This window comes from Oncorhynchus nerka, linkage group LG26, assembly GCF_034236695.1.
Source record: "Oncorhynchus nerka isolate Pitt River linkage group LG26, Oner_Uvic_2.0, whole genome shotgun sequence".
Lineage (NCBI taxonomy): Eukaryota > Metazoa > Chordata > Actinopteri > Salmoniformes > Salmonidae > Oncorhynchus > Oncorhynchus nerka.
The window spans coordinates 46,590,900-46,617,011 of record NC_088421.1 but is presented as its reverse complement, the minus strand read 5'-3'; the positions used below and the strand labels follow the sequence as shown (position 1 = coordinate 46,617,011).

General features: G+C 37.0%; 1 pseudogene; it reads left to right on the top strand.

The window, feature by feature from the left end:
* Positions 1-3,872: 3,872 nt before the first annotated feature.
* The window catches only part of LOC115125804 (rho GTPase-activating protein 44-like), a 72,444-nt pseudogene continuing 50,204 nt past the window's right edge, over positions 3,873-26,112 (top strand).

Below are 26,112 nucleotides of genomic sequence, written 5' to 3'. Positions count from 1 at the left end.
CCTATCCTCTCCACCCTCCCAATGATGACTGGTATGTTTTCTGGTGATATATCCTATCCACCCTATAATGATGAGGTATGTTTTCTCCTATCTGTCACCTAACCCAATGACTGGTGATGTTATTCTCCTATGATATCTGATGGTGATCCTAACCCAATATGATATGGTATGTTTTCCCCTATCCTGATCACCCTAACCCAATGTCTGGTATGTTTGGTACTGTCTATGATCCACCCTAAGTGGTATGGTCCTATGGTATGTGATCCTATATGTCACCATGATAACCCAATCCTGACTGGTATGATGATATGGTCTCCTATCTATCCACCCTAACCCAATGACTGGTATGTGATTTACTGTGACTATGATATGGTACCCTAACCCTGGTATGATGAGGTATGATCCTATGGTATGGTGATATGATATGGTATGTTGATATGATCCTATATGTATGGTATGGTGATGTGAGTCCTGATATGGTGATGCATGAATGATATGGTATGATGATATGATATGGTATGGTGATATGATATGGTTAAGGATGATATCTTCTGGTGATATGAATATGTATAAGATATGTGTGGTGTATGTCACTATGATGTGGTGATGCATGCCTATGGTGTCACTATGATGTGGTGTGTGTGATATGTCACTGTGGTGATATGTGTATGTGTGATATGATGTGTGTGTGTGTATGGTATGATGTATGTGTGCTATGTGTGATATGATGTGTGATTTCTACTGTATGGTGATATGATGATGATCTGGTACTGTTGCTATGATGGTGATAGGTGAGAAGATTGGTATGGTCAATGATGAGGTGATATGGTATGGTCACATGATATGGTGACCGTGATAGGGCCATCAAGGGGCTGATATGATATGGTATGAAGAATGGTACTGTCATATGATATGGTATGGTTCTTGTATGGTTCAATGTGATAAGGATCAGTGAGTCCTGGTGATATGATATATGGAATGAATAAATATGTCCTAATATCCCCATGGTCACATGATGATATGGTGATGTTCTGATACTGTGATATGATATGGCATGGTATATGTGTTTGATATGGTATGGTGATATGATATATGGTATATGATATTATATGGTATGATGATATGGCATGGTATGGTGATATGATATGGTATGGTGATATGGTATGATGATATGATATGGTATGGTGATATGATATGGTGTGGTGATATGGTATGGTGATATGATATGGTATAGTGATTTGATATGGTATGCTGATATGATATGGTATGGTGATATGATATGGTGTGGTGATATGATATGGTATGGTGATATGATATGGTATGATGATATGGTATGATGATATGATATGGTATGGTGATATGATATGGTGTGGTGATATGGTATGGTGATATGATATGGTATAGTGATTTGATATGGTATGGTGATATGGTATGGTGATATGATATGGTATGGTATGATGATATGATATGGTATGATATGGTATGATGATATGATATGATATGGTATGGTAATATGGTATGGTGATATGATATGGTGATATGATATGGTATGGTGATATGATATGGTATGGTGATATGATATGGTATGGTATGATGATATGGTATGGTGATATGGTATGGTGATATGATATGGTGATATGGTATGATGATATGATATGGTATGGTGATATGATATGGTGTGGTGATATGGTATGGTGATATGATATGGTGATATGATATGGTATGGTGATATGGTATGATGATATGATATGATGATATGATATGATATGGTATATGATATGAGATGGTGATATGGTCACTATGATATGGTGATATGATATGGTATGGTGATGATATGATGATATGGTATGGTGATATGATATGGTATGGTGATATGATATGGTATGATGATATGGTATGATGATATGATATGGTATGGTGATATGATATGGTATGGTATGGTGATATGATATGGTATGGTGATATGATATATGATATGATGATATGATAAGGTATGATGATATGGGTATGATGATATGGTATGGTGATATGATGATGATATGGTGATATGATATGGTGGTATGGTGATATGATATGGTATGATGATATGATGATGGTGATATGGTATGGTGATATGATATGGTATACTGATATGATATGGTGATGATGATGTGGTGATATGATATGGTGATATGATATGGTATGGTGATATGAGTGGTATGTCATATGGTATGATGATATGGTATGGTATGGTGATATGATATGGTATGGTGATATGGTATGGTGATATGGTATGATGATATGGTGATATGATATGGTATGGTGATGATGATATGGTATGGTGATATGATATGATGATATGATATGGTATATGGTATATGATATGATGATATGGTGATATGATATGGTATGTGATATGATATGATGATGGTGATATGATATGGTGATATGATATGAGGTGGTGATATGATATGGTGATATGGTATGATGATATGATATGGTATGGTGATATGATATGGTGTGGTGATATGGTATGGTGATATGATATGGTATGGTGATATGATATGGTATGGTGATATGATATGGTGATATGGTGATGATGGTATGGTGATATGATATGATATGGTATGGTGATATGATATGTATGGTGATATGATATGGTATGATGATATGATATGGTATGATGATATGATATGGTATGGTGATATGATATGGTATGGTGATATGGTGTATGGTGATATGATATGGTATACTGATATGGTATGGTGATGGTGATATGATATGGTGATATGATATGGTATGGTGATATGGTATGGTGATATGATATGGTGTGGTATGGTGATATGATATGGTATGGTGATATGATATGATGATATGATATGGTATGGTGATATGATATGGTGATATGATATGATATGATGATATGATATGGTATGATGATATGATATGGTATGGTGATATGATATGGTGATATGATATGATATGATGATATGATATGGTATGGTGATATGGTATGGTGATATGATATGGTATGGTGATATGATATGGTATGATGATCCTATGATGATATGATATGGTATGGTGATATGATATGGTATGGTGATATGATATGGTATGGTGATATGATATGTGATGATATGATATGGTGATGGTATATGATATGGTATGGTGATATGATATGGTATGGTGATATGATATGGTGATGGTGATATGATATGGTATGATGATATGATATGGTATGGTGATATGATATGGTATGGTGATATGATATGGTATGGTGATATGGTGTGGTGATATGATATGGTATGATGATATGATATGGTATGGTGATATGATATGGTATGGTGATATGATATGGTATGGTGATATGATATGGTGATATGATATGGTATGGTGATATGATATGGTGTGGTGATATGATATGGTATGATGATATGGTGATATGATATGGTATGGTGATATGATATGATATGGTGATATGATATGGTATGGTGATATGATATGGTATGGTGATATGATATGGTAAGGTGATATGATATGGTGATATGATATGGTATGGTGATATGATATGGTGTTGTGATATGATATGGTATGATGATATTATATGGTATGATGATATGATATGGTATGATGATATGATATGGTATGGTGATATGATATGGTGATATGGTATGGTGATATGGTATGGTGGTATGGTATGGTGATATGATATGGTATGGTGATATGATATGGTATGGTGATAACATGGTGATATGATATGTATGGTGATATGATATGCTTTGGTAATATGATATGGTATGGTGATATGGTGTGGTGATATGGTATGGTGATATGGTATGGTGATATGGTATGGTGATATGATATGGTGATATGACATGGTATGGTGATATGATATGGAATACCGTATGTTAATTATTGCTGTCTTGTATCAGAAAAAGCTTCCACTAACCATCCTGGCACAATGTATGGTAGAAGGAGCTGCTGTGTTGGGGGACGACTCTCTACTAGGGTGAGTCCCTGTATACGCACGCACGCACTCACTCACTCACTCACTCACTTTTTTATGTTGATTCTGCCATAATTCCACTCTGTCCTCTTTGACCTTGTTCTCCATCTGATGGATTCTGAATAGCTGAAGCCGGGTCCTAGCTGACGTTGTGATTGAAGAGCCGGGTCCTAGCTGATGTTGTGATTGACTGGGACCTAGTCTGACATTGTGATTGGCTGTGGGTTCAGGGACCCATCTGATGCTTTCACTATGATTGGCTCTGTTCCCTAACAGGAAGATGCTGAACCTGTGTGGGGAGACAGAGGAGAAGTCTGTATTAACTGATTCAGTTTGAGTTCCAGATATGAGGTTAAGATGTGGTGGAGCCTCTATGAGCTGGCTGAGGTGAGTCCTACTGTCACTATGATGAGGTGAGTCCTACTGTCACTATGATGAGGTTACAGTCCTACTATCCCTACTGATGAGGTGAGTCCTACTGGATGAGGTGAGTCTCTGTCATGATGAGGTGAGTCCTACTGTCACTATGATGAGGTCAGTCCTACTGTCACTATGAGGTGAGTCCTACTGTCACTATGATGAGGTGAGTCCTACTGTCACTATGAGGTGAGTCCTACTGTCACTATGATGAGGTGAGTCCTACTATCCCTATGATGAGGTGAGTCCTACTGTCACTATGATGAGGTGAGTCCTACTGTCACTATGATGAGGTGAGTCCTACTGTCCCTATGATGACGTGAGTCCTACTGTCACTATGATGAGGTGAGTCCTACTGCCCCTATGATGAGGTGAGTCCTACTGTCCCTATGATGACGTGAGTCCTACTGTCACTATGATGAGGTGAGTCCTACTGTCACTATGATGAGGTGAGTCCTACTGTCCCTATGATGAGGTGAGTCCTACTGTCCCTAGCCATACATTATTTGAAGTTCTAAGTGTTCTAATTGTCTGTCCAGAGGCTGCCCACAACATTCACCATTACTATCTCTGACTGAACGTAATCGTTAAGACACAATGTCAGCATGTTCATTATTGTCTATTAACTTCAGTATGGTGGAATATTCCTCACCAATGTCCACTCCCAGATAACTAGTAGATAACTGAATGTAGTGGAGATACATGATAGAGGAGGGTTGATGTGTTCCCTGTCTCTTCCCAGGTGGACATTCCCAACATCCAGAAACAGAGGAAACATTTAGCCAAGCTGGTCCTGGACATGGACTCTGCTCGCACACGGTGAGGGATGGACTGTTAACGTACAGGCTGGGACCTGATGCTCTCTTCACTGGTCTTCACCTCTTAAAGACATGCTCACGTTTAGAATAATGCTTAGACCGGCATGTTCCTTCCCTCAGTGCATGTGTCTCAAATCGCGCCCTAATCCCTATATAGTGTGCACTACTGGTCAGAAGTAGTGCACTATATAGCGTGGAATTGGATGCCTTTTGGGATGCTGTCTGTGTGTTGGTGTTCCATCCCTCCTCCTAAACTCTTCTTCTGTCTCCTCCTTAACCTGTAGGTTTCACCAGTCGTCCAAGTCCTCCAGTCACCCTAGCAACCTGCAGGCGGGCGGGGCCAAGGGGGAGGCCCTCAGAGAGGAGATGGAAGAGGCAGCGAATAGGATGGAGATCTGCAGGGTGAGTCACAGGGTTCTAGAGGTTCAGGCTCCTCCTCATTCACCAACTGTAATCCCCTCCCACACACCATGAAACTACATTAACCATTACAAGGTTACAGGCTGTATTAACCACTACAAGGTTACAGACTGTATTAACCACTACAAGGTTACAGACTGTATTAACCACTACAAGGTTACAGACTGTATTAACCACTACAAGGTTACATACTGTATTAACCACTACAAGGTTATAGACTGTATTAAGGTTACAGTATTAAGGTTACAGACTGTATTAACCACTACAAGGTTACAGACTGTATTAACCACTACAAGGTTACAGACTGTATTAACCACTACAAGGTTACAGACTGTATTAACCACTACAAGGTTACAGACTGTATTAAGGTTACAGACTGTATTAACCACTACAAGGTTACAGACTGTATTAACCACTACAAGGTTACAGACTGTATTAAGGTTACAGATTAACCACTACAATGTTACAGACTGTATTAACCACTACAAGGTTACAGAGGTTACAGACTGTATTAACCACTACAAGGTTACAGACTGTATTAACCACTACAAGGTTACAGACTGTATTAACCACTAAAGGTTACAGACTGTATTAACCACTACAAGGTTACAGACTGTATTAACCAGACTGTATTAACCACTACAAGGTTACAGACTGTATTAAGGTTACAGACTGTATTAACCACTACAAGGTTACAGACTGTATTAAGGTTACAGACTGTATTAAGGTTACAGACTGTATTAACCACTACAAGGTTACAGACTGTATTAAGGTTACAGACTGTATTAACCACTACAAGGTTACAGACTGTATTAACCACTACAAGGTTACAGACTGTATTAACCAGTACAAGGTTACAGACTGTATTAAGGTTACAGACTGTATTAACCACTACAAGGTTACAGACTGTATTAAGGTTACAGACTGTATTAACCACTACAAGGTTACAGACTGTATTAACCACTACAAGGTTACAGACTGTATTAACCACTACAAGGTTACAGACTGTATTAACCACTACAAGGTTACAGACTGTATTAACCACTACAAGGTTACAGACTGTATTAACCACTACAAGGTTACAGACTGTATTAACCACTACAAGGTTACAGACTGTATTAAGGTTACAGACTGTTACAGACTGGTTACAGACTGTATTAACCACTTACAAGGTTACAGACTGTATTAACCACTACAAGGTTACAGACTGTTAACCACTGGGTTACAGACTGTATTAACCACTACAAGGTTACAGACTGTATTAACCACTACAAGGTTACAGACTGTATTACCACTACAAGTTACAGACTGTATTAACCACTACAAGGTTACAGACTGTATTAACCACTACAAGGTTACAGACTGTATTAACCACTACAAGGTTACAGACTGTATTAAGGTTACAGACTGTATTAACCACTTACAAGGTTACAGACTGTATTAACCACTACAAGGTTACAGACTGTATTAACCACTACAAGGTTACAGACTGTATTAACCACTACAAGGTTACAGACTGTATTAACCAAGGTTACAGACTGTATTAACCACTACAAGGTTACAGACTGTATTAACCACTTACAGACTGTATTAGGTTACAGACTGTATTAACCACTACAAGGTTACAGACTGTATTAACCACTACAAGGTTACAGACTGTATTAACCACTACAAGGTTACAGACTGTATTAACCACTACAAGGTTACAGGCATTAAGGTTACAGACTGTATTAACCACTACAAGGTTACAGACTGTATTAAGGTTACAGACTGTATTAACCACTACAAGGTTACAGACTGTATTAACCACTACAAGGTTACAGACTGTATTAAGACTGTATTAACACTACAAGGTTACAGACTGTATTAACCACTACAAGGTTACAGACTGTATTAACCACTACAAGGTTACAAGGTTACAGACTGTATTAACCAGACTGTATTAAGGTTACAGACTGTATTAACCACTACAAAGGTTACAGACTGTATTAACCACTACAAGGTTACAGACTGTATTAAGGTTACAGACTGTATTAACCACTACAAGGTTACAGACTGTATTAACCACTACAAGGTTACAGACTGTATTAACCACTACAAGGTTACAGACTGTATTAACCACTACAAGGTTACAGACTGTATTAACCACTACAAGGTTACAGGCTGTATTAACCACTACAAGGTTACAGACTGTATTAACCACTTTAAGGCTGTATTAAGGTTACAGACTGTATAACTACAAGGTTACAGACTGTATTAAGGTTACAGACTGTATTAACCACTACAAGGTTACAGACTGTATTAACCACTACAAGGTTACAGACTGTATTAACCACTACAAGGTTACAGACTGTATTAACCACTACAAGGTGTATTAAGGTTACAGACTGTATTAACCACTACAAGGTTACAGACTGTATTAAGGTTACAGACTGTATTAACCACTACAAGGTTACAGACTGTATTAACCACTACAAGGTTACAGACTGTATTAAGGTTACAGACTGTATTAACCACTACAAGGTTACAGACTGTATTAACCACTACAAGGTTACAGACTGTATTACAGACTGTATTAACCACTACAAGGTTACAGACTGTATTAAGGTTACAGACTGTATTAACCACTACAAGGTTACAGACTGTATTAAGGTTACAGACTGTATTAACCACTACAAGGTTACAGACTGTATTAACCACTACAAGGTTACAGACTGTATTAACCACTACAAGGTTACAGACTGTATTAACCACTACAAGGTTACAGACTGTATTAACCACTACAAGGTTACAGACTGTATTAACCACTACAAGGTTACAGACTGTATTAACCACTACAAGGTTACAGACTGTATTAACCACTACAAGGTTACAGACTGTATTAAGGTTACAGACTGTATTAACCACTACAAGGTTACAGACTGTATTAAGGTTACAGACTGTATTAACCACTACAAGGTTACAGACTGTATTAACCACTACAAGGTTACAGACTGTATTAACCACTACAAGGTTACAGACTGTATTAACCACTACAAGGTTACAGACTGTATTAAGGTTACAGACTGTATTAACCACTACAAGGTTACAGACTGTATTAACCACTACAAGGTTACAGACTGTATTAACCTGTACTACAAGGTTACAGACTGTATTAAGGGTTACAGACTGTATTAACCATTACAGACTGTATTAACCACTACAAGGTTACAGGTTATTAGACAGACTGTATTAACCACTACAAGGTTACAGACTGTATTAACCACTTACAGACTGTATTAACCACTACAAGGTTACAGACTGTATTAACCACTACAAGGTTACAGACTGTATTAAGGTTACAGACTGTATTAACCACTACAAGGTTACAGACTGTATTAACCACTACAAGGTTACAGACTGTATTAACCACTACAAGGTTACAGACTGTATTAACCACTACAAGGTTACAGACTGTATTAAGGTTACAGACTGTATTAACCACTACAAGGTTACAGACTGTATTAACCACTACAAGGTTACAGACTGTATTAACCACTACAAGGTTACAGACTGTATTAACCACTACAAGGTTACAGACTGTATTAACCACTACAAGGTTACAGACTGTATTAACCAGACTATTAAGGTTACAGGTGTACAGACTGTATTAACCACTACAAGGTTACAGACTGTATTACTGTATTAACCACTACAAGGTTACAGACTGTATTAAGGTTACAGACTGTATTAACCACTACAAGGTTACAGACTGTATTAAGGTTACAGACTGTATTAACCACTACAAGGTTACAGACTGTATTAAGGTTACAGACTGTATTAACCACTACAAGGTTACAGACTGTATTAAGGTTACAGACTGTATTAACCACTACAAGGTTACAGACTGTATTAACCACTACAAGGTTACAGACTGTATTAACCACTACAAGGTTACAGACTGTATTAACTGTATTAACACTACAAGGTTACAGACTGTATTAACCACTACAAGGTTACAGACTGTATTAACCACTAGGTTACAGACTGTATTAAGGTTACAGACTGTATTAACCACTACAAGGTTACACCACTACAAGGTTACAGACTGTATTACAGACTGTATTAACCACTACAAGGTTACAGACTGTATTAAGGTTACAGACTGTATTAACCACTACAAGGTTACAGACTGTATTAAGGTTACAGACTGTATTAACCACTACAAGGTTACAGACTGTATTAACCACTACAAGGTTACAGACTGTATTAACCACTACAAGGTTACAGACTGTATTAAGGTTACAGACTGTATTAACCACTACAAGGTTACAGACTGTATTAACCACTACAAGGTTACAGACTGTATTAACCACTACAAGGTTACAGACTGTATTAACCACTACAAGGTTACAGACTGTATTAACCACTACAAGGTTACAGACTGTATTAAGGTTACAGACTGTATTAACCACTACAAGGTTACAGACTGTATTAACCACTACAAGGTTACAGACTGTATTAAGGTTACAGACTGTATTAACCAGGCTGTAAGGTTACAGACTGTATTAACCACTACAAGGTTACAGACTGTATTAACCACTACAAGGTTACAGACTGTATTAACCACTACAAGGTTACAGACTGTATTAACCACTACAAGGTTACAGACTGTATTAACCACTACAAGGTTACAGACTGTATTAAGGTTACAGACTGTATTAACCACTACAAGGTTACAGACTGTATTAAGACTGTATTAACACTACAAGGTTACAGACTGTATTACAAGGTTACAGACTGTATTAAGGTTACAGACTGTATTAACCACTACAGGTTACAGACTGTATTAACAGACTGTATTAACCACTACAAGGTTACAGACTGTATTAACCACTACAAGGTTACAGACTGTATTAACCACTACAAGGTTACAGACTGTATTAACCACTACAAGGTTACAGACTTAAGTTACAGACTGTAACCACTACAAGGTTACAGACTGTATTAAGGTTACAGACTGTATTAACCACTACAAGGTTACAGACTGTATTAACCACTACAAGGTTACAGGCTGTATTAAGGTTACAGACTGTTACTACAAGGTTACAGACTGTATTAAGGTTACAGACTGTATTAACCACTACAAGGTTACAGGCTGTATTAAGGTTACAGACTGTATTAACCACTACAAGGTTACAGACTGTATTAAGGTTACAGACTGTATTAACCACTACAAGGTTACAGGCTGTATTAAGGTTACAGACTGTATTAACCACTACAAGGCTGTATTAACCACTACAAGGTTACAGACTGTATTAACCACTACAAGGTTACAGACTGTATTAAGGTTACAGACTGTATTAACCACTACAAGGTTACAGACTGTATTAACCACTACAAGGTTACAGACTGTATTAACCACTACAAGGTTACAGACTGTATTAAGGTTACAGACTGTATTAACCAGTACAAGGTTACAGACTGTATTAACCACTACAAGGTTACAGACTGTATTAACCACTACAAGGTTACAGACTGTATTAAGGTTACAGACTGTATTAACCACTACAATGTTACAGACTGTATTAAGGTTACAGGTGAGACTGTATTAACCACTGTTACAGACTGTATTAGTATTAAGGTTACAGACTGTATTAACCACTACAAGGTTACAGACTGTATTAAGGTTACAGACTGTATTAACCACTACAAGGTTACAGACTGTATTAAGGTTACAGACTGTATTAACCACTACAAGGTTACAGACTGTATTAAGGTTACAGACTGTATTAAGGTTACAGACTGTATTAACCACTACAAGGTTACAGACTGTATTAACCACTACAGACTGTATTAAGGTTACAGACTGTATTAACCACTACAAGGTTACAGACTGTATTAACCACTACAAGGTTACAGACTGTATTAAGGTTACAGACTGTATTAACCACTACAAGGTTACAGACTGTATTAAGGTTACAGACTGTATTAAGGTTACAGACTGTATTAACCACTACAAGGTTACAGACTGTATTAACCACTACAAGGTTACAGACTGTATTAACCACTACAAGGTTACAGACTGTATTAAGGTTACAGACTGTATTAACCACTACAAGGTTACAGACTGTATTAACCACTACAAGGTTACAGACTGTATTAACCACTACAAGGTTACAGGCTGTATTAAGGTTACAGACTGTATTAACCACTACAAGGTTACAGACTGTATTAAGGTTACAGACTGTATTAAGGTTACAGACTTATAACAAGGTTACAGGCTGTATTAAGGGTTACAGACTGTATTAACCACTACAAGGTTACAGACTGTATTAACCACTACAAGGTTACAGACTGTATTAACCACTACAAGGTTACAGACTGTATTAAGGTTACAGACTGTATTAACCACTACAAGGTTACAGACTGTATTAAGGTTACATACTGTATTAACCACTACAAGGTTACAGACTGTATTAACCACTACAAGGTTACAGACTGTATTAACAGACTGTGGCTACTACAAGGTTACAGACTGTATACAAGGTTACAGACTGTATTAACCACTACAAGGTTACAGACTGTATTAACCACTACAAGGTTACAGACTGTATTAAGGTTACAGACTGTATTAACCACTACAAGGTTACAGACTGTATTAACCACTACAAGGTTACAGACTGTATTAAGGTTACAGACTGTATTAACCACTACAAGGTTACAGACTGTATTAACCACTACAAGGTTACAGACTGTATTAACCACTACAAGGTTTACAGACTGTATTAACCACTACAAGTTACAGACTGTTTAACAGGTTACAGACTGTATTAACCACTACAAGGTTACAGACTGTATTAACCACTACAAGGTTACAGACTGTATTAACCACTACAAGGTTACAGACTGTATTAACCACTACAAGGTTATTAAGGTTACAGACTGTATTAACCACTACAAGGTTACAGACTGTATTAACCACTACAAGGTTACAGACTGTATTAACCACTACAAGGTTACAGACTGTATTAACCACTACAAGGTTACAGACTGTATTAAGGTTACAGACTGTATTAACCACTACAAGGTTACAGACTGTATTAACCACTACAAGGTTACAGGCTGTATTAACCACTACAAGGTTACAGACTGTATTAACCACTACAAGGTTACAGACTGTATTAACCACTACAAGGTTACAGACTGTATTAACCACTACAAGGTTACAGACTGTATTAAGGTTACAGACTGTATTAACCACTACAAGGTTACAGACTGTATTAAGGTTACAGACTGTATTAACCACTACAAGGTTACAGACTGTATTAAGGTTACAGACTGTATTAACCACTACAAGGTTACAGACTGTATTAACCACTACAAGGTTACAGACTGTATTAAGGTTACAGACTGTATTAACCACTACAAGGTTACAGACTGTATTAACCACTACAAGGTTACAGACTGTATTAACCACTACAAGGTTACAGACTGTATTAACCACTACAAGTATTAAGGTTACAGACTGTATTAACCACTACAAGGTTACAGACTGTATTAACCTGTATTAACTACAAGGTTACAGACTGTATTAACCACTACAAGACTGACTTAACCACTACAAGGTTATGACTGTATTAAGGTTACTGTATTAACCACTACAAGGTTACAGACTGTATTAACCACTACAAGGTTACTGTAGACTGTATTAACCACTACAAGGTTACAGACTGTATTAAGGTTAAGCCTGTATTAACCACTACAAGGTTACAGACTGTATTAACCACTATTAACCAGTACAAGGTTACAGACTGTATTAACCACTGTATTAACCACAAGGTTACAGACTGTATTAACCACTACAAGGTTACAGACTGTATTAAGGTTACAGACTGTATTAACCACTACAAGTTTACAGGCTGTATTAACCTGTATTACTACAAGGTTACAGGCTGTATTAAGGTTACAGACTGTATTAACCACTACAAGGTTACAGACTGTATTAAGGTTACAGACTGTATTAACCACTACAAGGTTACAGGCTGTATTTAGGTTACAGACTGTATTAACCACTACAAGGTTACAGACTGTATTAAGACTGTATTAACCACTACAAGGTTACAGACTGTATTAACCACTACAAGGTTACAGACTGTATTAAGGTTACAGACTGTATTAACCACTACAAGGTTACAGACTGTATTACAGGTTACAGACTGTATTAACCACTACAAGGTTACAGACTGTATTAACCACTACAAGGTTACAGACTGTATTAAGGTTACAACTGTAAGTGTTAGTTTCACTACAAGGTTACAGACTGTATTAACCACTGGTTACAGACTGTATTAACCACTACAAGGTTACAGACTGTATTAACTATTAACCACTACAAGGTTACAGACTGTATAACCACTACAAGGTTACAGACTGTATTAAGGTTACAGACTGTATTAACCACTACAAGGTTACAGACTGCCACTACAAGGTTACAGACTGTATTAACCACTACAAGGTTACAGACTGTACTAACCACTACAAGGTTACAGACTGTATTAACCACTACAAGGTTACAGACTGTATTAAGGTTACAGACTGTATTAACCACTACAAGGTTACAGACTGTATTAACCACTACAAGGTTACAGACTGTATTAACCACTACAAGGTTACAGACTGTATTAACCACTGCAAGGTTACAGGCTGTATTAAGGTTACAGACTGTATTAACCACTACAAGGTTAGACTGTATTAACCACTACAAGGTTACAGACTGTATTAACCACTACAAGGTTACAGACTGTATTAACCACTACAAGGTTACAGGCTGTATTAACCACTACAAGGTTACAGACTGTATTAACCACTACAAGGTTGCTGCAGACAGACTGTATTAACCACTACAAGGTTACAGACTGTATTAACCACTACAAGGTTACAGACTGTATTAACCACTACAAGGTTACAGACTGTATTAAGGTTACAGACTGTATTAACCAGTTACAGACTGTATTAACCACTACAAGGTTACAGACTGTATTAAGGTTACAGACTGTATTACCACTACAAGGTTACAGACTGTATTAACCACTACAATGTTACAGACTGTATTAACCACTACAAGGTTACAGACCTTATTAAGGTTACAGACTGTACTGTTACAGACTGTATTAATCCACTACAAGGTTACAGACTGTATTAACCACTACAAGGTTACAGACTGTATTAAGGTTACAGACTGTATTAACCAAGGTTACAGGCTGTATTAACCACTACAAGGTTAGAGACTGTATTAAGGTTACAGACTGTATTAACCACTACAAGGTTACAGACTGTATTAACCATTAACCACTACAAGGTTACAGACTGTATTAAGGTTACAGACTGTATTAACCACTACAAGGTTACAGACTGTATTAACCACTACAAGGTTACAGGTTACAGACTGTATTAACCACTACAATGTTACAGGACTGTATTAACCACTACAAGGTTACAGGCTGTATTAAGGTTACAGACTGTGGTCACTACAAGGTTACAGACTGTATTAACCACTACAAGGTTACAGACTGTATTAAGGTTACAGGCTGTATTAACCACTACAAGGTTACAGACTGTATTAACCACTTACAGAGTATTAAGGTTACAGACTGTATTAACCTGTATTAAATTCACTACAAGGTTACAGACTGTATTAACCACTACAAGGTTACAGACTGTATTAACCACTACAAGGTTACAGACTGTATTAACCACTACAAGGTTACAGGCTGTATTAAGGTTACAGACTGTATTAACCACTACAAGGTTACAGACTGTATTAAGGTTACAGACTGTATTAACCACTACAAGGTTACAGGCTGTATTTACGTTACAGACTGTATTAACCACTACAAGGGTGTATTAAGGTTACAGACTGTATTAACCACTACAAGGTTACAGACTGTATTAAGGTTACAGACTGTATTAACCACTACAAGGTTACAGACTGTATTAAGGTTACATACTGTATTAACCACTACAAGGTTACAGACTGTATTAACCACTACAAGGTTACAGACTGTATTAACCACTACAAGGTTACAGACTGTAGGCTACAGACTGTATTAACTACTACAAGGTTGCAGACTGTATTAAGGTTACAGACTGTATTAACCACTAAGGTTACAGACTGTGGCTAACTACTACAAGCTGTTACAGACTGTATTAAGGTTACAGACTGTATTAACCACTACAAGGTTACACTGTATTAACCACTACAAGGTTACAGACTGTATTAACCACTACAAGGTTACAGACTGTATTAACCACTACAAGGTTACAGACTGTGAAAGGTTACAGACTGTATTAAACACTGTTACAGACTGTATTAACCACTACAAGGTTACAGGCTGTATTAACCACTACAAGGTTACAGACTGTATTAACCACTACAAGGTTACAGGCTGTATTAAGGTTACAGACTGTATTAACTACTACAAGGTTACATACTGTATTAACTACCAGCAAGGTTACAGACTGTATTAACCACTACAAGGTTACAGACTGTATTAACCACTACAAGGTTACAGGCTGTATTAAGGTTACAGACTGTACTACAAGGTTACAGACTGTATTAACCACTACAAGGTTACAGACTGTATTACAGACCACTACAAGGTTACAGACTGTATTAACAGACTGTATTAACCACTACAAGGTTACAGACTGTATTACATACTGTATTAACCACTACAAGGTTACAGACTGTATTAACCACTACAAGGTTACAGACTGTATTAAGGTTACAGACTGTATTAACCACTACAAGGTTACAGACTGTATTAACTAACTACAAGGTTACAGACTGTATTAAGGTTACAGACTGTATTAACCACTACAAGGTTACAGACTGTATTAACCACTACAAGGTTACAGACTGTATTAACTACTACAAGGTTACAGACTGTATTAACCACTACAAGGTTACAGACTGTATAACCATCACAAGACAGACTGTATTAAGGTTACAGACTGTATTAACCACTACAAGGTTACAGACTGTATTAAGGTTACAGACTGTATTAACCACTACAAGGTTACAGACTGTATTAACCACTACAAGGTTACAGACTGTATTAAGGTTACAGACTGTATTAACCACTACAAGGTTACAGACTGTATTAACCACTACAAGGTTACAGACTGTATTAACCACTACAAGGTTACAGACTGTATTAACCACTACAAGGTTACAGACTGTATTAAGGTTACAGACTGTATTAACCACTACAATGTTACAGACTGTATTAACCACTACAAGGTTACAGGCTGTATTAAGGTTACAGACTGTATTAACCACTACAAGGTTACAGACTGTATTAAGGTTACATACTGTATTAACCACTACAAGGTTACAGACTGTATTAACCACTACAAGGTTACAGACTGTATTAACCACTACAAGGTTACAGACTGTATTAAGGTTACAGACTGTATTAACCACTACAAGGTTACAGACTGTATTAAGGTTACAGACTGTATTAACCACTACAAGGTTACAGACTGTATTAACCACTACAAGGTTACAGGTTACAGACTGTATTAACCACTACAAGGTTACAGACTGTATTAACCACTACAAGGTTACAGACTGTATTAAGGTTACAGGCTGTATTAACCACTACAAGGTTACAGACTGTATTAACCACTACAAGGTTACAGGCTGTATTAAGGTTACAGACTGTATTAACCACTACAAGGTTACAGACTGTATTAACCACTACAAGGTTACAGACTGTATTAAGGTTACAGGCTGTATTAACCACTACAAGGTTACAGACTGTATTAACCACTACAAGGTTACAGACTGTATTAAGGTTACAGACTGTATTAAGGTTACAGACTGTATTAACCACTACAAGGTTACAGACTGTATTAAGGTTACAGACTGTATTAACCACTACAAGGTTACAGGCTGTATTTAGGTTACAGACTGTATTAACCACTACAAGGTTACAGACTGTATTAAGGTTACAGACTGTATTAACCACTACAAGGTTACAGACTGTATTAACCACTACAAGGTTACAGACTGTATTAAGGTTACAGACTGTATTAACCACTACAAGGTTACAGACTGTATTAAGGTTACAGACTGTATTAAGACTGTATTAACCACTACAAGGTTACAGACTGTATTAACCACTGTACCACTACAAGGTTACAGACTGTATTAAGGTTACAGACTGTATTAACCACTACAAGGTTACAGACTACAAGGTTACAGACTGTATTAACCACTACAAGGTTACAGACTGTATTAACCACTACAAGGTTACAGACTGTATTAAGGTTACAGACTGTATTAACCACTACAAGGTTACAGACTGTATTAAGGTTACAGACTGTATTAACCACTACAAGGTTACAGACTGTATTAACCACTACAAGGTTACAGACTGTATTAAGGTTACAGACTGTATTAACCACTACAAGGTTACAGACTGTATTAACCACTACAAGGTTACAGGCTGTATTAACCACTACAAGGTTACAGACTGTATTAACCACTACAAGGTTACAGGCTGTATTAACCACTACAAGGTTACAGACTGTATTAACCACTACAAGGTTACAGACTGTATTAACCACTACAACAGGCTGTATTAAGGTTACAGACTGTATTAACCACTACAAGGTTACAGACTGTATTAACCACTACAAGGTTACAGGCTGTATTAAGGTTACAGACTGTATTAACCACTACAAGGTTACAGACTGTATTAAGGTTACAGACTGTATTAACCACTACAAGGTTACAGGCTGTATTAAGGTTACAGACTGTATTAACCACTACAAGGTTACAGACTGTTGCAGACTGTATTAAAGGTTACAGTATTAACCACTACAAGGTTACAGACTGTAACCAGACTACAAGGTTACAGACTGTATTAACCACTACAAGGTTACAGACTGTATTAACCACTACAAGGTTACAGACTGTATTAACCACTGGGTTACAGACTGTATTAAGGTTACAGACTGTATTAACCACTACAAGGTTACAGACTGTATTAACCACTACAAGGTTACAGACTGTATTAAGGTTACAGACTGTATTAACCACTACAATGTTACAGACTGTATTAACCACTACAGGGTTACAGACTGTATTAACCACTACAAGGTTACAGACTGTATTAACCACTACAAGGTTACAGACTGTATTAAGGTTACAGACTGATTAACAATGTTACAGACTGTATTAACCACTGCAAGGTTAGAGGCTGTATTAGCCAGACTACAAGGTTACAGACTGTATTAACCACTACAAGGTTACAGGCTGTATTAAGGTTACAGACTGTATTAACCACTACAAGGTTACAGACTGTACCAGACTGTATGCACAGGCTGTATTAACCACTACAAGGTTACAGACTGTATTAACCACTACAAGGTTACAGACTGTATTAACAGACTGTATTAACCACTACAAGGTTACAGGCTGTACTGTATTAACCACTACAAGGTTACAGACTGTATTTAAAGGTTACAGACTGTATTAACCCACTACAAAGGTTACAGACTGTATTAACCACTACAAGGTTACAGACTGTATTACAGGTTACAGACTGTATTAACCACTACAAGGTTACAGACTGTATTAACAGACTGTACCACTAGGTTATTTACGTTACAGACTGTATTAACCACTACAAGGTTACAGACTGTATTAAGACTGTATTAACCACTACAAGGTTACAGACTGTATTAACCACTACAAGGTTACAGACTGTATTAACCACTACAAGGTTACAGACTGTATTAAGGTTACAGACTGTATTAACCACTACAAGGTTACAGACTGTATTAACCACTACAAGGTTACAGACTGTATTAACCACTACAAAGTTACAGACTGTATTAAGGTTACAGACCACTGGTTACAGACTGTAACCACTAAAGGTTACAGACTGTATTAACCACTACAAGGTTACAGACTGTATTAACCACTACAAGGTTAGAGACTGTAGGTTACAGACTGTATTAACCACTACAATGTTACAGACTGTATTAACCACTACAAGGTTACAGACTGTATTAACCACTACAAGGTTACAGACTGTATTAACCACTACAAGGTTACAGACTGCAGGCTGTATTAACTACTACAAGGTTACAGACTGTATTAACCACTACAAGGTTACAGACTGTATTAACCACTACAAGGTTACAGACTGTATTAACCACTACAAGGTTACAGACTGTATTAACCACTACAAGGTTACAGACTGTAACCACTACAAGGTTACAGACTGTATTAACCACTACAAGGTTACAGACTGTATTAACCACTACAAGGTTACAGACTGTATTAACCACTACAAGGTTACAGACTGTATTAACCACTACAAGGTTACAGGCTGTATTAACCACTACAAGGTTACAGACTGTATTAAGGTTACAGACTGTATTAACCACTACAAGGTTACAGACTGTATTAAGGTTACAGACTGTATTAACCACTACAAGGTTACAGACTGTATTAACCACTACAAGGTTACAGACTGTATTAAGGTTACAGACTGTATTAACCACTACAAGGTTACAGACTGTATTAAGGTTACAGACTGTATTAACCACTACAAGGTTACAGACTGTATTAACCACTACAGACTGTATTAACCACTACAAGGTTACAGACTGTATTAAGGTTACCTGTATTAACCACTACAAGGTTACAGACTGTATTAAGGTTACAGACTGTATTAACCACTACAAGGTTACAGACTGTATTAACCACTACAAGGTTACAGACTGTATTAAGGTTACAGACTGTATTAACCACCTACAGGTTACAGACTGTATTAACCACTACAAGGTTACAGGCTGTATTAACCACTACAAGGTTACAGACTGTATTAACCACTACAAGGTTACAGACTGTATTAAGGTTACAGACTGTACTACAAGGTTACAGACTGTATTAACCACTACAAGGTTACAGGCTGTATTAACCACTACAAGGTTACAGACTGTATTAACCACTACAAGGTTACAGGCTGTATTAAGGTTACAGACTGTATTAACCACTACAAGGTTACAGACTGTATTAACCACTACAAGGTTACAGACTGTATTAACCACTACAAGGTTACAGACTGTATTAACCACTACAAGGTTACAGACTGTATTAGGTTACAGACTGTATTAACCTACAAGGTTACAGACTGTATTAAGGTTACAGACTGTATTAGCACTACAAGGTTACAGACTGTATTAACCACTGACAGACTGGGTTACAGACTGTATTAACCACTACAAGATTACAGACTGTATTAACCACTACAAGTTACAGACTGTATTAACCACTACCAAGGTTACAGACTGTATTAACCACTACAAGGTTACAGACTGTATTAAGGTTACAGACTGTATTAACCACTACAAGGTTACAGACTGTATTAACCACTGCAAGGTTACAGGCTGTATTAAGGTTACAGACTGTATTAACCACTACAAGGTTACAGGCTGTATTAAGGTTACGACTGTATTAACCACTACAAGGTTACAGACTGTATTAACCTACTACAAGGTTACAGACTGTATTAACCACTACAAGGTTACAGACTGTATTAACCACTACAATGGTTACAGACTGTATTAAGGTTACAGACTGTATTAACCACTACAAGGTTACAGACTGTATTAAGGTTACATACTGTATTAGCTGGTTACAGACTGTAAACCACTACAAGTTACAGACTGTATTAACCACTACAAGGTTACAGACTGTATTAAGGTTACAGACTGTATTAACCACTACAAGGTTACAGACTGTATTAAGGTTACAGGCTGTATTAACCACTACAAGGTTACAGACTGTATTAACCACTACAGGTTACAGACTGTATTAAGGTTACCTGTATTAACCACTACAAGGTTACAGACTGTATTAACCACTACAAGGTTACAGACTGTATTAACCACTACAAGGTTACAGACTGTATTAACCACTACAAGGTTACAGGCTGTATTAAGGTTACAGACTGTATTAACCACTACAAGGTTACAGACTGTATTAACCACTACAAGGTTACAGACTGTATTAAGGTTACCACTACAAGGTTACAGGCTGTATTTAGGTTACAGACTGTATTAACCACTACAAGGTTACAGACTGTATTAAGGTTACAGACTGTATTAACCACTACAAGGTTACAGACTGTATTAACCACTACAAGGTTACAGACTGTATTAAGGTTACAGACTGTATTAACCACTACAAGGTTACAGACTGTATTAACCACTACAAGGTTACAGACTGTATTAACCACTACAAGGTTACAGACTGTATTAAGGTTACAGACTGTATTAACCACTACAAGGTTACAGACTGTATTAACCACTACAAGGTTACAGACTGTATTAACCACTACAAGGTTACAGACTGTATTAAGGTTACAGACTGTATTAACCACTAAGGTTACAGACTGTATTAACCACTACAAGTTACAGACTGTATTAACCACTACAAGGTTACAGACTGTATTAAGGTTACAGACTGTATTAACCACTACAAGGTTACAGACTGTATTAACCACTACAAGGTTACAGACTGTATTAACCACTACAAGGTTTACAGACTGTATTAACCACTACAAGGTTACAGACTGTATTAACCACTACAAGGTTACAGGCTGTATTAACCACTTACTGTAAAGGTTACAGACTGTATTAACCACTACAAGGTTACAGGCTGTATTAAGGTTACAGACTGTATTAACCACTACAAGGTTAGACTGTATTAACCACTACACTGTATTAAGGTTACAGACTGTATTAACCACTACAAGGTTACAGGCTGTATTAAGGTTACAGACTGTATTAACCACTACAAGGTTACAGACTGTATTAAAGGTTACAGACTGTATTAACCACTACAAGGTTACAGACTGTATTAACCACTACAAGGTTACAGACTGTATTAACCACTACAAGGTTACAGACTGTATTAAGGTTACAGGCTGTATTTACAGACTGTATTAACACTACAAGGTTACAGACTGTATTAAGGTTACAGACTGTATTAACCACTACAAGGTTACAGACTGTATTAACCACTACAAGGTTACAGACTGTATTAACCACTGCAAGGTTACAGACTGGTTACAGACTGTATTAGGTTACAGTACTGTTATGTATTAACCACTACAAGGTTACAGACTGTATTAAGGTTACAGACTGTATTAACCACTACAATGTTACAGACTGTATTAACACTACAAGGTTACAGACTGTATTAATCCACTACAAGGTTACAGACTGTATTAAGGTTACAGACTGTATTAACCACTACAAGGTTACAGACTGTATTAAGGTTACAGACTGTATTAACCACTACAAAGGTTACAGACTGTATTAACCACTACAAGGTTACAGACTGTATTAACCACTACAAGGTTACAGACTGTATTAACCACTACAAGGTTACAGACTGTATTTACAGACTGTATTAACCACTACAATGTTACAGACTGTATTAACCTACAAGGTTACAGGCTGTATTAAGGTTACAGACTGTATTAACCACTACAAGGTTACAGACTGTATTAACCACTACAAGGTTACAGACTGTATTAAGGTTACAGGCTGTATTAACCACTACAAGGTTACAGGCTGTATTAAGGTTACAGACTGTATTAACCCTACAAGGTTACAGACTGTATTAACCACTACAAGGTTGGGTTACAGACTGTATTAACCACTACAAGGTTACAGACTGTATTAACCACTACAAGGTTACAGACTGTATTAACCACTACAAGGTTACAGACTGTATTACTACAAGGTTACAGACTGTATTAACCACTACAAGGTTACAGACCTTATTAAGGTTACAGACTGTATTAAGGTTACAGACTGTATTAACCACTACAAGGTTACAGACTGTATTAACCACTACAAGGTTACAGACTGTATTTACGTTACAGACTGTATTAACCACTACAAGGTTACAGACTGTATTAAGGTTACTGTATTAACCACTACAAGGTTACAGACTGTATTAACCACTACAAGGTTACAGACTGTATTAAGGTTACAGACTGTATTAACCACTACAAGGTTACAGACTGTATTAACAGACTGTATTAACCACTACAAGGTTACAGACTGTATTAACCACTACAAGGTTACAGACTGTATTAACCACTACAAGGTTACAGACTGTATTAACCACTACAAGGTTACAGACTGTATTAAGGTTACAGACTGTATTAACCACTACAAGGTTACAGACTGTATTAAGGTTACAGACTGTATTAACCACTACAAGGTTACAGACTGTATTAACCACTACAAGGTTACAGACTGTATTAAGGTTACAGACTGTATTAACCACTTACAAGGTTACAGACTGTATTAACCACTACAAGGTTACAGACTGTATTAACTACAAGGTTACAGACTGTACCACTACAAGGTTACAGACTGTATTAACCACTACAAGGTTACAGACTGTATTAACCACTACAAGGTTACAGACTGTATTAACCACTACAAGGTTACAGACTGTATTAACCACTACAAGGTTACAGACTGTATTAAGGTTACAGACTGTATTAACCACTACAAGGTTACAGGCTGTATTAAGGTTACAGACTGTATTAACCACTACAAGGTTACAGACTGTATTAACCACTACAAGGTTACAGACTGTATTAACCACTACAAGGTTACAGGCTGTATTAAGGTTACAGACTGTACTACTACAAGGTTACAGACTGTATTAAGGTTACAGACTGTATTAACCACTACAAGGTTACAGACTGTATTAACCACTACAAGGTTACAGACTGTATTAAGGTTACAGACTGTATTAACCACTACAAGGTTACAGACTGTATTAACCACTACAAGGTTACAGACTGTATTAACCACTGTATTAACCACTACAAGGTTACAGACTGTATTAACCACTACAACTGGTTACAGACTGTATTAGCCACTAAAGGTTACAGACTGTATTAACCACTACAAGGTTACAGACTGTATTAACCACTACAAGGTTACAGACTGTATTAACCACTACAAGGTTACAGACTGTATTAACCACTACAAGGTTACAGACTGTATTAACCACTACAAGGTTACAGACTGTATTAACCACTACAAGGTTACAGGCTGTATTAAGGTTACAGACTGTATTAACCACTACAAGGTTACAGACTGTATTAAGGTTACAGACTGTATTAACCACTACAAGGTTACAGGCTGTATTTAGGTTACAGACTGTATTAACCACTACAAGGTTACAGACTGTATTAAGGTTACAGACTGTATTAACCACTACAAGGTTACAGACTGTATTAACCACTACAAGGTTACAGACTGTATTAAGGTTACAGACTGTATTAACCACTACAAGGTTACAGACTGTATTAAGGTTACATACTGTATTAACCACTACAAGGTTACAGACTGTTTACCAGACTGTATTAACCACTACAAGGTTACAGACTGTATTAACCACTACAAGGTTACAGACTGTATTAACAGACTGTATTAACCACTACAAGGTTACAGACTGTATTAACCACTACAAGGTTACAGACTGTATTAAGGTTACAGACTGTATTAACCACTACAAGGTTACAGACTGTATTAACCACTACAAGGTTACAGACTGTATTAAGGTTACAGACTGTATTAACCACTACAAGGTTACAGACTGTATTAACCACTACAAGGTTACAGACTGTATTAACCACTACAAGGTTACAGACTGTATTAACCACTACAAGGTTACAGACTGTATTAACCACTACAAGGTTACAGACTGTATTAACCACTACAAGGTTACAGACTGTATTAACCACTACAAGGTTACAGGCTGTATTAACCACTACAAGGTTACAGACTGTATTAACCACTACAAGGTTACAGACTGTATTAAGGTTACAGACTGTATTAACCACTACAAGGTTACAGACAGGCTGTATTAAGGGATACAGACTGTATTAACCACTACAAGGTTACAGACTGTATTAAGGTTACATACTGTATTAACCACTACAAGGTTACAGACTGTATTAACCACTACAAGGTTACAGACTGTATTAACCACTACACAAGGTTACAGACTGTATTAGGTTACCACTACAAGGTTACAGACTGTATTAAGGTTACAGACTGTATTAACCACTACAAGGTTACAGACTGTATTAACCACTACAAGGTTACAGACTGTATTAACCACTACAAGGTTACAGACTGTATTAACCACTACAAGGTTACAGACTGTATTAACCACTACAAGGTTACAGACTGTATTAACCACTACAAGGTTACAGACTGTATTAAGGTTACAGACTTACAGACTGTATTAAGGTTACAGACTGTATTAACCACTACAAGGTTACAGACTGTATTAACCACTACAAGGTTACAGACTGTATTAAGGTTACAGACTGTATTAACCACTACAAGGTTACAGACTGTATTAAC